Below are 14,623 nucleotides of genomic sequence, written 5' to 3' on the forward strand. Positions count from 1 at the left end.
GGAGTTCCCCCACCCCTGCAGTATACAGTTAGTATAAAGATGGAACTCACTGAATGAATAATGTAACCTAACATAAACCATGAACACCACATCTATGACACCAGTGCAATACGCTGTTCTTTACTTTAAATACGGCAAACTAACCTGTTCATTCTGCACTAAACTGTAGAGTACTTTTATACAGTCTTTTATACAAAGTTAGTACACCTTAGTTTGTTTTGCAGGATGTTTTGGAATGTTAAAAATCATAACTTCACATCATATACAGAGCCAATAACTGATTTTAAAAATATTGCTAGTGGTACTCCTCATCCTCCTAGTAGCACCTGCTGGGGATCAAACTCTGGTAATTGGCGATTCTGCCTTTATACTAGACAGTATACCAGGGGTGGGGAACTGCAGGCCTCAAGGGCCAGTGTCCTGCAGGTTTTAGGTCTCACCATGGGTCAACACACCTGAATCAAATGATTAGTTCATTACCAGTTCATTATTAGAAGAACCAGATACGGTTGCTGCCTCTACCTGAAGCCAGATCGGAAGCTTAGCATAACAATAATCAGTAGGCGAAACCCACTGCCAGTGCAATAGAGCTCTTAAATTTGCTGCCCAGTAATAATGTCTAAACACAGGGAGACCTAACCCCCCACTGGAAGTATTTTTTTGAAGATGAGCCTTGGATATCTGAGGGGGTTTTCATGCCCAAATGAATGAAAGAATCAATGAATCAAGCTGCTTAAAAAATTTAAGTGGCAAATAAATAGGAAGGTTTTGAAAAAGATATAAAAAACGTGGCAAAGACACCATTCTAACTGCATTTATTCGACCAATCAGAGACAGTGGAAGCAGTTTCCATTTTCTAATATCGTCTTTGAGCTTGTCCAGCATTTCCAAGAAATTCAATTTATAGAGGAGTTTGGGATTTTTAGAGATCTTAAGGCCAAGGTAGGTAAAAGATGTAGTCACTAATTTGAATGGGAGTGAGCTGAGGAACTTTGGGCATAGATTATCTGTTATTGGCATAAATTCAGATTTGTCCCAATTGATCATATATCCTGATAATTTCCCAAAGTGTTTAATGCAATTTAAAAGATTAGGGAATTAAATTTCTGGTTCAGGAAGGCAGATCAGTAAATCATCTGCATACATATTAACAAGACTTTCAACATTCCCAAATTTAACTCCCTGTATACCAGGGTGGTTTCTTATGTTAATGGAAAGGGGCTCCAGAGCTATATCAAAAAGAAGCGGTGAGAGGGGATCCCCCTGTAATTGAAAGGGGGAGGATTTATCTGCGTTAGTGAGAATGCAGGACACCGGACACAGATAAATCATTTTAATCAATCCCTAAAGTACTCCCCAAAACCAAATTGTTTTAGAGTCTCAAATATATAAGGCCATTCAATCTGATCAAACGCTTTTTGGGCATCCAGAGAAAATACTGCTGTTTTAGCCTCTTTTCCATAACCTGAGTAAATTGTATTTAATAATAAACGGACATTATTAAATGACCATCTACCAGGAATAAATCCTGTTTGATTAGGATGTATAATTGTTGAAATATGTTTGCTCAATCTTGTAGCTAAGACTTTGGTTATGATTTTATGATCACAATTTAAAAGAGCAATGGGTCTATAATTTGCTGGGTCACCTTCCTCCTTTCCAGTTTTGTGAAGCAAACAAATATTTGCATCGTAAAGTGAAGTTGGTAACCTTTTATTTTTAACGGGGTCATTTATCATCCTAAGCATGAGAGGAGTAATTTTATTTTGGAAGGCTTTAAAGAATTCATTACCGAATCCATCTGGGCCAGCTGTCTTTCCAAGTGGTAAGGCTTGGATTGTTCTTAAAAGATGTTTTTCGGAGACAGGGGAATCAATTTCATCTCTCAGGGCTTCATCTAATTGGGGAATAGATAATTGATCGAAGAAGTTGCTAAAATCGCTTTGAGAGGGTTTAATTTTACTAGAATACAGATCTTTATAGAATTTGGTAAAACAAGTATTAATTTCCTTTGGATTAGTACTTACTTTACCGGATTTCATTATCACTTTTTGAATTGCTCGTTTTGCTTGTTCCCCTCTAAGTTTATTTGCCAGCAGTTTCTCTGGTTTATCTCCAAATTCAAAATGTCTCTGTTTGAGCTTCAAGAGAAGATTGCTAATGCGTTTATTTAAAATTGTGTTATATTCATACCTTAATTTCAAATTTTCATTTAAATCAGTTTGCAACAAAGATGATCTATATACTTCTTCCAGTTCAGGAAGCTTATTTTCTATTTCTTTATTTGCCTTTTTCCCAATATTTTTTTCTTGGAAGATTCAAAGGAAATAATATGACCTCTCATCACGACTTTAAAGGTCTCCCATAAAGTAGAATCCGAAACTTCTCCGTTATCATTAGTAGCAAGAAACATATCCATATTCGCATTGAGATATTTAATAAATTCTTGATCATTCAGAAGGGAAGGGTTAAAACGCCAATTATAATTTTTGGTCAAATTGTTTTTAAAGACCATTGAAACCAGGCTGTGGTCAGATATTACAATATTATGGTAATTTGAATCAACAACTATGGGCAGGATATCAGAAAATAGTCAATTCTCGCCTCTGTCAGTGCGCCCCAGGGTGGCTGTGGTTACAATGTAGCTTGCCATCACCAGTGTGTGAATGTGTGTGTGAATGGGTGGATGACTGGATATGTAAAGCGCTTTGGGGTCCTTAGGGACTAGTAAGGCACTATATAAATACAGGCCATTTACCATTTTAGTATAGGTTTTATGGACATGAGAGAAAAATGAATAGGCCCTCTCAGTAGGATGTTGTAAGCGCCAGATATCAATTAAATTTCTAGTTTTAATTAAATCATTCAGAGTTTGTACGGACCTAATATTAGAGGGGGCTTTTATAGATAGTCTATCCAAAAAAGTGTTGAGGAAGCAGTTACAGTCACCACCAATAATAATGTTGGCGGTTACTGTAGGTATTAAGTTGAAAACATTCTTTTAAAAAAATCAGGATTATCCACATTTGGCTCATAGATGTTAAGCAACGTTATCGGTAGTAAATTAATTTGACCAGTGACTATAAGGTATCTGCCATATGGGTCAGCGATCACAAAGTCTGGACAGAATGAAACATTCTTTTTAAGGAGAATCGCAACACCTCTGGCCTTACTGGTAAAAGGAGCTTGATACACTTGAGATATCCAATTTGCTCTTAATCTTCGTTGGTTGTTAATATTTATATGAGTTTCCTAAATGAATATTATATCTGCTTTGAGTGATTTAAGGTGTGAGAGAACTTTACGTCTTTTAATTATATGTCCGAGAACTATTTTTACATCGTTTCCCTCAAAGCACACCTCATTGTTTAACCAAAACATCATGTATCAACTCGATCAGATATCGACTTCCATCGCCATGTGCGTACATATACACACACACACACATAAAAAACAAAACCAAAAAAAAACACTGCACTTAAACAGCCTAAAAAAAACAAACAAAAAAAAAACCATAGGCACTCCCCATCCACCCCCCACCCCCGCATAAAGCACTTCTGGAAGAAAGTACTGGCGTCCCTCTCGGCCCAAGGCCACTGGGCACACGGCCTTCAACACATTCCTCCACAGAGTGTCCAATCAGGAAAAAAACCCACTACGCTTAACTCCGTGCTCAAACAAACTGTTAAATAGAAGAAAAATCAATATACCGGTCTCTCAGAACATTAAAGAATATTTTACAGAAGAAGCTTAAATCATACAGCTCTATTACAAACTATTCAGCTCAGAGTTTATAAACACGGACACCTCACCCGGAGTAGAAAAGACCTTCAGGTGTCCATTATATTTCACATGAAGTTTAGCTGGATACCGAAGACTGTGTTCCATTTTTTTCTCCCGAAACCTGGTCTTGTTAGGAGAGACAGCATCCATCCCACTTTGGATGGAGCAGCTCTCATTTCTAGAAATATGGACAAATTTATCCTTGAATCGCTACCTTATCGTGGTGGAGGGGTTTGTGTGTCCCAGGGATCCCAGGGGCTATGTTGTCTGGGGACTTTTGCCCCCTGGTAGGGTCTCCCACCGAAGGGTGGCTGGCCTCTCCCTTAGAGATAGGGTGAGAAGTTCGGCCATCCGGGAGGGGCTCAGAGTAGAGCAGCTGCTGCTCCACATCGAAAGGAGCCAGCTGAGGTGGTTCGGGCATCTGACAAGGATGCCCCCTGGGCGCCTCCTGGGTGAGGTGTTCCAGGCATGTCCCACCGGGAGGAGGCCCCGGGGCAGACCCAGGACACGCTGGAGAGATTATATCTCTCGGCTGGCCTGGGAACGCCTTGGTATTCCCCCGGATAAGCTGGAGGAGGTGGCTGGGGAGAGGGAGGTCTGGGCCTCTTTGCTTAGGCTGCTGCCCCCGCGACCCGGCCCCGGACAAAGCGGATGAAGATGGATGGATGGATGGATGGATGGATGGATGGATGGATGGACAAATTTATTAAACACCAAAAATATCTCTATCCAGAGTTGGGACCAGGAAGGAGAGTTGCAGTCTTACATGCCTCTCTGCTGCTTCTCTCCTCCTATTATCTCCCCAAAACCCCATCCCCATAAAGAGTGTTTCAGCTCCCAAACAGACAAAAAAAATAAGCAAACTAAAATCCAGCAAAAAATGTCTTAAACATAAAAAAAAAAAAAAAAAAAAAAAAAAAAAATCGCAAAGAAAGAACAATACAGTATCCACATCTGAACCAAAGAGTAAAAGAGTGAAATGTGGATTATTAAACATTAGGTCTCTCTCTTCCAAGCCTCTGTTAGTGCATGACTTAATAATTGATCACCAAAGGATCAGCAGGATGATTATGTTAGTTTAAATGAATCAACACCCCCGAGTCATTCTAACTACCAGAAACCTCGAAGCACAGGCCGAGGGGGCGGTGTGGCAGCAATTTTTCACACCAGCCTATTAATCAACCAAAGACCCAGACAGACTTTTAATTCATTTGAAAGCCTGATGCTTAGCCTCGTCCACCCCAGCTGTGAAACTCAGAAACCAGTCTTACTTGTTATCATCTATCGTCCACCTGGGCCTTACACAGAGTTTCTCTCTGATTTCTCAGACTTTATATCTAATTTAGTTCTGAGCTCAGATAAAATAATTATTGTGGGTGATTTTAACATCCATGTAGATGCTAAAAATGACAGCCTCAACATGGCATTTAATTTGTTATTAGACTCAATTGGCTTCTCTCAAAATGTAAAAGAACCCACCCACCACTTTAATCACACTCTAGATCTTGTTTTAACACATGGCATAGAAACTGAACATTTAACAGTGTTTCCTGAAAACCCTCTCCTGTCTGATCATTTCCTGATAACATTTACATTTACAATAATTGATTACACAGCAGATAATGTCACAGACGTAACATTATCTACAGCTACTTTCAGTACCTACTAGAGGAGATTGTGCCTTCGCCGTTGCCACACCCAAATTATAGAATAATGATCCTCTTGACATTCGCGCATCTGATTCTATTAAATCTTTAAATCACGTCTAAAAAAATTACTTGTTTAACCTAGCGAGGCTAATTAGGGTGATTTTCATCTGGCTCTGCATTTACATGATGTAATTATTTTATATCTGTAATATATATATATATATATATATATATATATATATATATATATATATATATATATATATATATATATATATATATATATATATATATAATATATTGTGATTTTATCTGTATCATGATATTACTGGAAAGCACTTTTTGGTGTACAATAAATTTGATATAATCAAATAAATTTGATATGATATGATACCACTGATATTCATTTAGAGTCTTTTTCTCCCATTAGTTAATTTCAGTAATTCACAAGTGTGTGAATGTGTGGATGACTGGATGTGTAAAGCCCTTTGGGGTCCTTAGGGACTAGTAAAGCGCTATACAAATACAGGCCATTTACCATTTACTTACTTTCTGTCATGGTCCTGGGTCGTGCGACCCAGTGTTTTGTGTTTTAGCCTATTTTGATGTTTATTCTTTGTTTAGGGTCACTAAGGCAGTCCAGCCATTTGTACATACTACCCGTGTATTAAGTCTCCCTTGCCCTTCGTGTGGTTATGTCATCTCCCCTGTACTACGTCTCCCCGGTTCATGTGTCTTGTCTAATCTCCATGTTTCCTGTTTTACTTTGAAAGTCTGTATTCACGGTCAGTGTATTCAGTTTCACTCCTTCTGTCCTGTCGTTAAGTTCATGTGTGTCAGCTGTGTTCCCATGTGTGGCCACTTCCCCTGATCATCCCTCATGTGTATTTAGTCTCTGTGTTTCATACAGTCTGTCTCGCGTCGTCTGTGTTATCTCCCCTACCCCTTGTCATAGTATCCCAGCCATAGTTTGTATTTTGCAGTCTAAATCTCATTAGAGTCATAGTTTCCCAGTCTATGTTCAGGTTTTCCCTCAGTTACTTTGTTGTTCTTTTCCATGAGTTTTTCAGCCATAATAAAAGGCTCGTTTTGGTTGAAATCCACTCCCGCATCCTCGTTTGTGTTCGCACCTGGGTCCACCACATACCTTTCCGCACGGTCTGCCTCCGGAGACCTTGACAGTACGACGCGAGCATGCCGGACCCAGCGACGCAAAGACTGGAGATTGTCCGGACAGTGGAGTCGCTATGCGACAAGTGGCTGCATTGTTCCAGTGAGGAGGAACGGGAGGAGTTCGCCCGCCAGGTAGGGGTGTGCGTGTCTGTGTTCCCCTGGTTATGGGAGACGCTGCACCCCCTCGTCAGCGACCTTCTCGTCTCCGCTCTCCGACTCCGTCCGCAGCAGCAGCGGCCCGGTGGGCGTGCACCTTCACCAGAGCCGTGCCATCGCGCCGTTGCCCCGCCGCCTCATGAGCCAGTGGCGGTCAGAGTCGGAACGGTGAGGCTCACCACGGACACACCATTGGCTCACACTTCATCAGCTTCCGCATCTTCGCCACCGCCTGCCTGCACGGAGATGCCCGAGGCTGTTGACTTCGGTGAGGAGGAGCGGCAGCAGGTGTTGCGAGCGTATCGGGAGGATGAGCTACGCTGGAAGCCCTGGCTTATCTCCGAGGAGGAGCTTCCGCCAGCCGCCCCGCCTCGGACCGGCCGCCCGTCCTCGCTGCCTCGATTGGACTACTCTTCTCCCGCTTCCTTTCTGGCGCGGATGTGGTCGGAAGACGAGGAGCCAGTCACCACAGAAAACCAAGTTCCATCCGCGTCCACTTCAAGACGGAAGCGGCGTTCACGTCGCCGTCGCTCATCGCTACGGCATGTCTCGCCCTCCACTGAACGACACGAGGAGGCTGTGGAGGTAATGGATTTCGACCTCGAGGAGCGGCAGAGCGCCGCATGCGCGCAACTGGAGGAGGAGCAACGGGGGAAGCCAGGGCTCGCTCCTCACTATGGTGAGATTTTCCGCGGGACACGCCTGGCCTTTGGGGGCCCCCGGAGTTGCCAGGAGCTCCCGCCTGACGCTCCGCCAACACTCGCCTCCTCAGCCTCTGCATCACCGCAGGAGGCTCCACTTTCCACGTTAACGGGGCCCACGGCCAAGAAAAAACGGCGTTCGCGTCGTCACCGCATCACCCGATGCTCGGAGGTGAGTGAACCTGTTCTGTCAAGCCAAGTTTCCTCTGAGCGGGCGGCATGTGAAGTAACCACAGACTTAGCCGGTGATATGGCTAGCAATGAGCTATTCACCAAGCCACAGGCTAGGGACAGTCCTTCTCAGCCGATCATGACTGCTTCACTCAATCCTGCAGGGACCAGAAAATCTACACATAGACTGAAAGAGACTTCCACTGATTCTCAGGGTAATAGTGTGAGTAGTGGGGTGAAGGTGTTTCCTTTTGTGTCTTTTACCATGTCTAAGGTTCCATCCAAGTCTGAGCTATCTGTTTCTGAGCCTGACCTCAAGAACTGTGTTTTCTCAACTCCGGGGCCCTCTGAAGCCACAGTAAGCAAGGATATTGCAGAGTTGGCAAATCATGGATTAAAGTGTAACATGACTAGTGATCCTGTTTTCCCTGCTACTCTTTTGTTTAATGAACTGAAAACGGTGAACGCCGATCATGAACTCACTCTAACCTGTCAAGATGAAAACATAAATGCTGATCATGGTAACCTGGACTGTGTAACGTCACAATATGAATTCTGTCTTCCTGAAGGTCATACACAGGGTGATTCTGAACTGTTTTGCTCCAGCACCAGTACCTCCACTCAGGAGATGGAGGCTGAGATCAGGGTTAATGTGACACCGTTTTCTCCTGTCTCTGTGAACTCATCACTGGATAAGATTTTAGCCTCGAACAATGTTGTAACCACTCACTCTCAGCCTGAAGTGTCACCTGCTTCAGTTAATGGTTTACGTACCCTTTTGCCTGTATCTGTCTCTCCACTCAATATAGTCATCACTCTGACGCCACAGATCACTGCGGGTGCAGGTTCCAACAAACACATCCATCCAACACACCACAGTCATGCTACCACGGTGACATTGGTTAGGTCCATACCTGTGTGTTTACTGTTTTTTCAGGAGTTAGCTCCTGATGATCTAAGCCTTGTTTTTGTGGATCGAGTGGCAATTCTTGTTTTCCGTATGGTTGAACCAGCTCCTCTGAGCCGCACACTACCATCGGTTAAGTCCAACCAGCTTATGTTGGCCTCTCCTAGGATTACTGAGACTGGGCCAGTAACCTGCGAGCCACCTTGGACTGATGCAGACTCTGGGAACCTAATGATTGCTGGCTCTGAACTGGTGGTCCCTACCACTGTTCACTTCACGGTTTTTCATGCCAAGATGTTAAGCCCTATAGACTGTTTTCTACCTGTTTTCTCTCTCTCTGGGTTTGTGCCTCAGCAGCCTGTGTTTCCTCAGCTCCTAGTCCAGCCAGGGGCCTACATAACTGTTTGTCCTGCATCTGCTGTTGGACTCCCAGGTGTGCCTATCCGGCACCCTGCGGCGACACCATCGCTTCACGTCACGTTAGCTGGAGGGTCCGAGGGGCCCGTTCAGCCACCCGTCTCCGCTGGAGGGTCCGAGGGGCCCGTTCAGCCTCATGCCTCGTCAGCTGGAGGGCCCGAGGAGCCCATCCAGCCTCCTGTCTCCGCTGGAGGGTCCGAGGGGCCCGTTCAGCCTCCTGTCTCCGCTGGAGGGTCCGAGGGGCCCGTTCAGCCTCATGCCTCGTCAGCTGGAGGGCCCGAGGAGCCCATCCAGCCTCCTGTCTCCGCTGGAGGGTCCGAGGGGCCCGTTCAGCCTCCTGTCTCCGCTGGAGGGTCCGAGGGGCCCGTTCAGCCTCCTGTCTCCGCTGGAGGGTCCGAGGGGCCCGTTCAGCCTCATGCCTCGTCAGCTGGAGGGCCCAAGGAGCCCATCCAGCCTCCTGTCTCCGCTGGAGGGTCCGAGGGGCCCGTTCAGCCTCCTGTCTCCGCTGGAGGGTCCGAGGGGCCCGTTCAGCCTCATGCCTCGTCAGCTGGAGGGCCCGAGGAGCCTGTCCAGCCGCCACCTGCGGCCGCCTCGTCCTCGCCTGGTCCAGCCTCCGCCTGTGCTTCTGCTATGCCTGGTCCAGCCTCCGCCGGTGCTTCTGCTACGCCTGGTCCAGCCGGTGCTTCTGCTACGCCTGGTCCAGCCGGTGCTTCAGCGTCGCCTGGTCCAGCCTCTGCTTCAGCGTCGCCTGGTCCAGCCTCTGCTTCAGCGTCGCCTGGTCCTGTGCCCTCCAAGCCTCGGCCGGTACGCCTGACACTTGGGAGCCGCCGCTGCCTTCCGCGCGGCCGGCCTCCTGAACTGCTCCGTCGCCTTCGTCGCCGCCGCTGCCTTCTGCGCAGCCGGCCTCCGGACCGGCTCTGTCACCTGTGCCGCCCGCCTGGTCGGCCCCCCGACCATGTGACCCGTGTACTCTTGTGCCTGTGGGCTCTGGGTCGGCCCCCTGAACTTTGTTTTGACTTTGGTCTTGTGCTCCTGTGTGTTCTGTTGTTCGTTTTGTTTCCTGTTCTGGTCCCTCCGTCCTGGTCCCCCGCCTCCCGCCCTGGGTGGGGTTTTTCTGTTTTTGTTTGGTTTCTCGGTTTTGGGCTGTCGGGAGCCAGCCCTTGAGGGGGGGGTATTGTCATGGTCCTGGGTCGTGCGACCCAGTGTTTTGTGTTTTAGCCTATTTTGATGTTTATTCTTTGTTTAGGGTCACTAAGGCAGTCCAGCCATTTGTACATACTACCCGTGTATTAAGTCTCCCTTGCCCTTCGTGTGGTTATGTCATCTCCCCTGTACTACGTCTCCCCGGTTCATGTGTCTTGTCTAATCTCCATGTTTCCTGTTTTACTTTGAAAGTCTGTATTCACGGTCAGTGTATTCAGTTTCACTCCTTCTGTCCTGTCGTTAAGTTCATGTGTGTCAGCTGTGTTCCCATGTGTGGCCACTTCCCCTGATCATCCCTCATGTGTATTTAGTCTCCGTGTTTCATACAGTCTGTCTCGCGTCGTCTGTGTTATCTCCCCTACCCCTTGTCATAGTATCCCAGCCATAGTTTGTATTTTGCAGTCTAAATCTCATTAGAGTCATAGTTTCCCAGTCTATGTTCAGGTTTTCCCTCAGTTACTTTGTTGTTCTTTTCCATGAGTTTTTCAGCCATAATAAAAGGCTCGTTTTGGTTGAAATCCACTCCCGCATCCTCGTTTGTGTTCGCACCTGGGTCCACCACACACCTTTCCGCACGGTCTGCCTCCGCAGACCTTGACACTTTCTCCAAACCATCAACGTGTCTTTTAGGCCCCATTCCTACAAGACTGCTCAAAGATGTCCTACCATTAATTAATGCTTCAATCTTAAATATGATCAACCTATCTCTAATAATCAGCTATGTACCACAGGCCTTCAAGCTGGCAGTAGTTAAACTGTTACGTAAAAAGCCATCTCTAGACCCATCATAGCTAATTATAGGCCAATCTCCAACCTTCCTCTTATTATAAAGATTCTTGAAAGAGTAGTTGTCAAACAGCTAACAGATCATCTGCAGAGGAATGGCTTATTTGAAGAGTTTCAGTCAGGTTTCAGAGCTCATCACAGCACAGAAACAGCTTTAGTGAAGGTTACAAATGATCTTCTTATGGCCTCTGACAGTGGACTCATCTCTGTGCTTGTCCTGCTAGACCTCAGTGCAGCGTTCGATACTGTCAACCATAATATCCTATTAGAGCGATTAGAACATGCAGGTATTACAGGTACTGTGCTGCAGTGGTTTGTATCATATCTATCTAATAGACTACAATTTGTGCATGTAAATGGAGAGTCCTCTTCACACACTGAGGTTAATTATGGAGTTCCACAGGGTTCAGTGCTAGGACCAATTCTGTTTACATTATACATGCTTCCCTTAGGCAGCATCATTAGAAGACATAGCATACATTTACACTGCTATGCAGATGACACCCAACTCTATCTGTCCATGAAGCCAGATAACACACACCAATTAGTTAGACTGCAGGAATGTCTTAAAGACATAAAGACCTGGATGACCGCTAACTTTCTGCTTCTAAATTCAGATCAAACTGAAGTTATTGTTTTCGGCCCTGAAAATCTTAGAAATATTGTATCTAACCAGATTCTTACTCTGGATGGCATTACCTTGGCCTCCAGTAACGCTGTGAGGAACCTTGGAGTCATTTTTGACCAGGACATGTCCTTCAACGCACATATTAAACAAATATGTAAGACTGCTTTCTTCCATTTGTGCAACATCTCTAAAGTTAGAAATATCCTGTCTCAGAGTGACGCTGAAAAACGAGTTCATGCATTTATTACTTCCAGGCTGGATTACTGCAATTCATTATTATAAGGATGTCCAAAAAACTCACTGAAAAGCCTTCAGTTAATCCAAAATGCTGCAGCAAGAGTCCTGACAGGGACTAGAAACAGAGAGCATATTTCTCTAAATCCAGAATTCAAAATCCTGCTCCTCACATACAAGGTCTTAAATAATCAGGCCCCATCTTATCTTAATGACCTTGTAGTACCATATCACCCTATTAGAGCACTTCGCTCTCGCACTGCAGGCCTACTTGTTGTTCCTAGAGTATTTAAAAGTAGAATGGGAGGGAGAGCCTTCAGTTTTCAGGCCCCTCTTCTGTGGAACCAGCTTCCAGTTTGGATTCAGGAGACAGACACTATCTCTACTTTCAAGATTAGGCTTCAAACTTTCCTTTTTGCTAAAGCATATAGTTAGGGCTGGACCAGGTGACCCTGAATCCTCCCTTAGTTATGCTGCAAAAGGTCTAGACTGCTGGGGGATTCCCATGATGCACTGGGTGTTTCTTCTTCAGTCACCGTTCTCACTCACTATGTGTTCACAGACCTCTCTGCTGAATCATACTTGTTATTAACCTCTGTCTCTCTTCCACAGCATGTCTTTATCCTGTCTTCCTTCTCTCATCCCCACCAATCACAGCAGATGGCCCCGCCCCTCCCTGAGCCTGGTTCTGCTGGAGGTTTCTTCCTGTTAAAAGGGAGTTTTTCCTTCCCACTGTCGCCAAAGTGCTTTCTCATATGATTGTTGGGTTTTCTCTGTATGCATTATTCTAGGGTCTACCTTACAATATAAAGCGACTTGAGGCGACTGTTGTGAATATAAATAAATTTGAATTGAACAGTGCTAACCTCTGCACCACCATTTTTTATCATTATTATTATTAATAGTAGTAGTAGTAGTAGTATATTTAATTTATTTTTTGTGAACAACCCAGTAAGTTACAACAAGAAGTCTGCTAATGTGCAGACTGGCTTAAGTCACCTTTCCCCTGCCCCACAGTATGGAAATTGTAAGAGAAAACAGATCACAAGAGCGTCAAACATTCTGATGTTAGTGCATTTCTATTAACACAAAGATGAAGAGAGGCTTTGTAGTAGGCTACTTGCTGAAGGATAACAAAGACCTAATCTGTTAACAAGAAGACATGCTCACAATGGCTTCTAAGTCTCCAGTCATATTATCTGGGGAGTAGAAATAACGGGATTTGGTGATGACTGGGTGTAACAAATATTTATATGCCAAGTGAATAAAGATATTCAAAATTTAAACAAAAAAGACCTCAGAGATTATGTCACAGTTTGAGCACAGGGATTGCGATGGTTGAAAAGCAGAAGCAGAGCCAATTCTGACACATCCTTTCTCAGGAATAACAAGATACATAGCGATTTATTCTTATCGTGGAATAGTGTTCATGAGGTGGCTGTTCAGTAGTTGAGACGGGAATAAGGCGCAGGGAGGCTGGGTCCTTTGTCCTCCCTCCCCGAGAATGGCAGGGCTCGAGTCCATTTCTGGAAGCAATTGTCTCCCGCGTAAAACATGTGCCTCCAGTTTAAACTTAAGATAAGTATTAGAGAATGTATTACAAAAATGGGATGTGGTTAGCAAACAAATAACGGTAGACATGTACAAACGTTCCTTTTAAGAAGCATGTGATTATCATAAACTAACTGTACTGGTGGTCCAGTACGGAGTACAACAGAGGTTTCTTTCAGTTGGATACTAACAATATTTAGTCGTTTTAATAACGTAAATTCGTGATACTGTTTGTTGAATTTAATCAGCTTAGCAAAACAGCCCCAAGACACAGATTTGTTAAGCTTCGTACTGTCCCGACGTATTTTGCGGCAAAGGTTACGCGTTTTCAAGGCAAACACACATATAGCGTAGTCCACTGCATACCTGCTGACCCGTGTCAGCAAACCATAAAAGGCGGGTACGCCTCAGGAATAAGTGAAACCGTGCTCAAAGCAACTCCAGTGAACACAACAGCAATGAAACTGCAACACAAACAAGCGAGGGAATCTAGCCAAGCAGATTAGTCCAATCCAGTGCTGACAGAGGTTCTTGTTGTCTGCTTTGTCCAAGCGTAGTAAACGAGCAGAGGAGGACTTACCAGTTTTTGTTGTTGTTTTTCTTGCTCGTCTGCGTTCAGTTTCTGAGAAACAAAAATTAATCCATGCTGTGCAGTGTCCACAGTCCTTCGACAGGCAGAACCGCAGCTTTTAACAGGCTTTGGACGTGAATCGATGAGTGATACACGGGTCTCTTGTGAGTGTGATTGTGTGTTAGGATGAAACGCCTTTTCTCCTCCAGCTGCATTGTTGACATTGGTTTCCTGACGTCATGCTGACCCCCCATTCACAACAGCGGCCAAGAGACCCCCTCCCCTCCTACGAAAACAAAGCCCCGCCCTCCAAACGACGTAGCACAGATGTGTTGTGGACTTGAGGCTCAGGAAGATATCATACCAACATATTCACGAGGTGAATTATCTGTCAAGCTGCTGTTCATTTCAGCAGATCACAATGTTCCAAGCTAATAGCATAACATTTAAATTTTGAACAGTGATTCATATTTTTAAAATGCATCATTCACCTTCTGTATTCAAATTATAAAAAACAAAAAAGCTTTTGGGAAAAATCCATTAGGTCTAAAGAGAAGTCGATAAGAATGGAAAAAAATGTTCTAGTTAGAATCCACTTTCCACAATAGTTTGAACACTAAGTAAAATGTGAGTAAATCATGAAGATTTAGAGAATGTAAATAAACAAAGTTTTTTTGACTTTGACTGTGACTT

General features: G+C 44.6%; 1 protein-coding gene across 1 annotated transcript in view; it reads right to left on the reverse strand.

The window, feature by feature from the left end:
• LOC147306276 (transcription regulator protein BACH2-like) overlaps positions 1-14,202 on the reverse strand; it is a 68,075-nt gene extending 53,873 nt beyond the window's left edge. Inside the window, exon 1 of the mRNA XM_086275927.1 lies at positions 13,940-14,202. The gene's annotated coding sequence lies outside the window, so the exon portion shown is untranslated. The remainder of the gene's footprint in view (positions 1-13,939) is intronic.
• Between the last annotated feature and the right edge of the window lie 421 nt (positions 14,203-14,623).

The sequence above is a fragment of the Aulonocara sp. 'chitande type north' Nkhata Bay genome, linkage group LG19 (genome assembly GCF_057382095.1).
Source record: "Aulonocara sp. 'chitande type north' Nkhata Bay isolate Kocher_YH1m ecotype deep benthic linkage group LG19, A_spYH_male_GT1.1, whole genome shotgun sequence".
Lineage (NCBI taxonomy): Eukaryota > Metazoa > Chordata > Actinopteri > Cichliformes > Cichlidae > Aulonocara > Aulonocara sp. 'chitande type north' Nkhata Bay.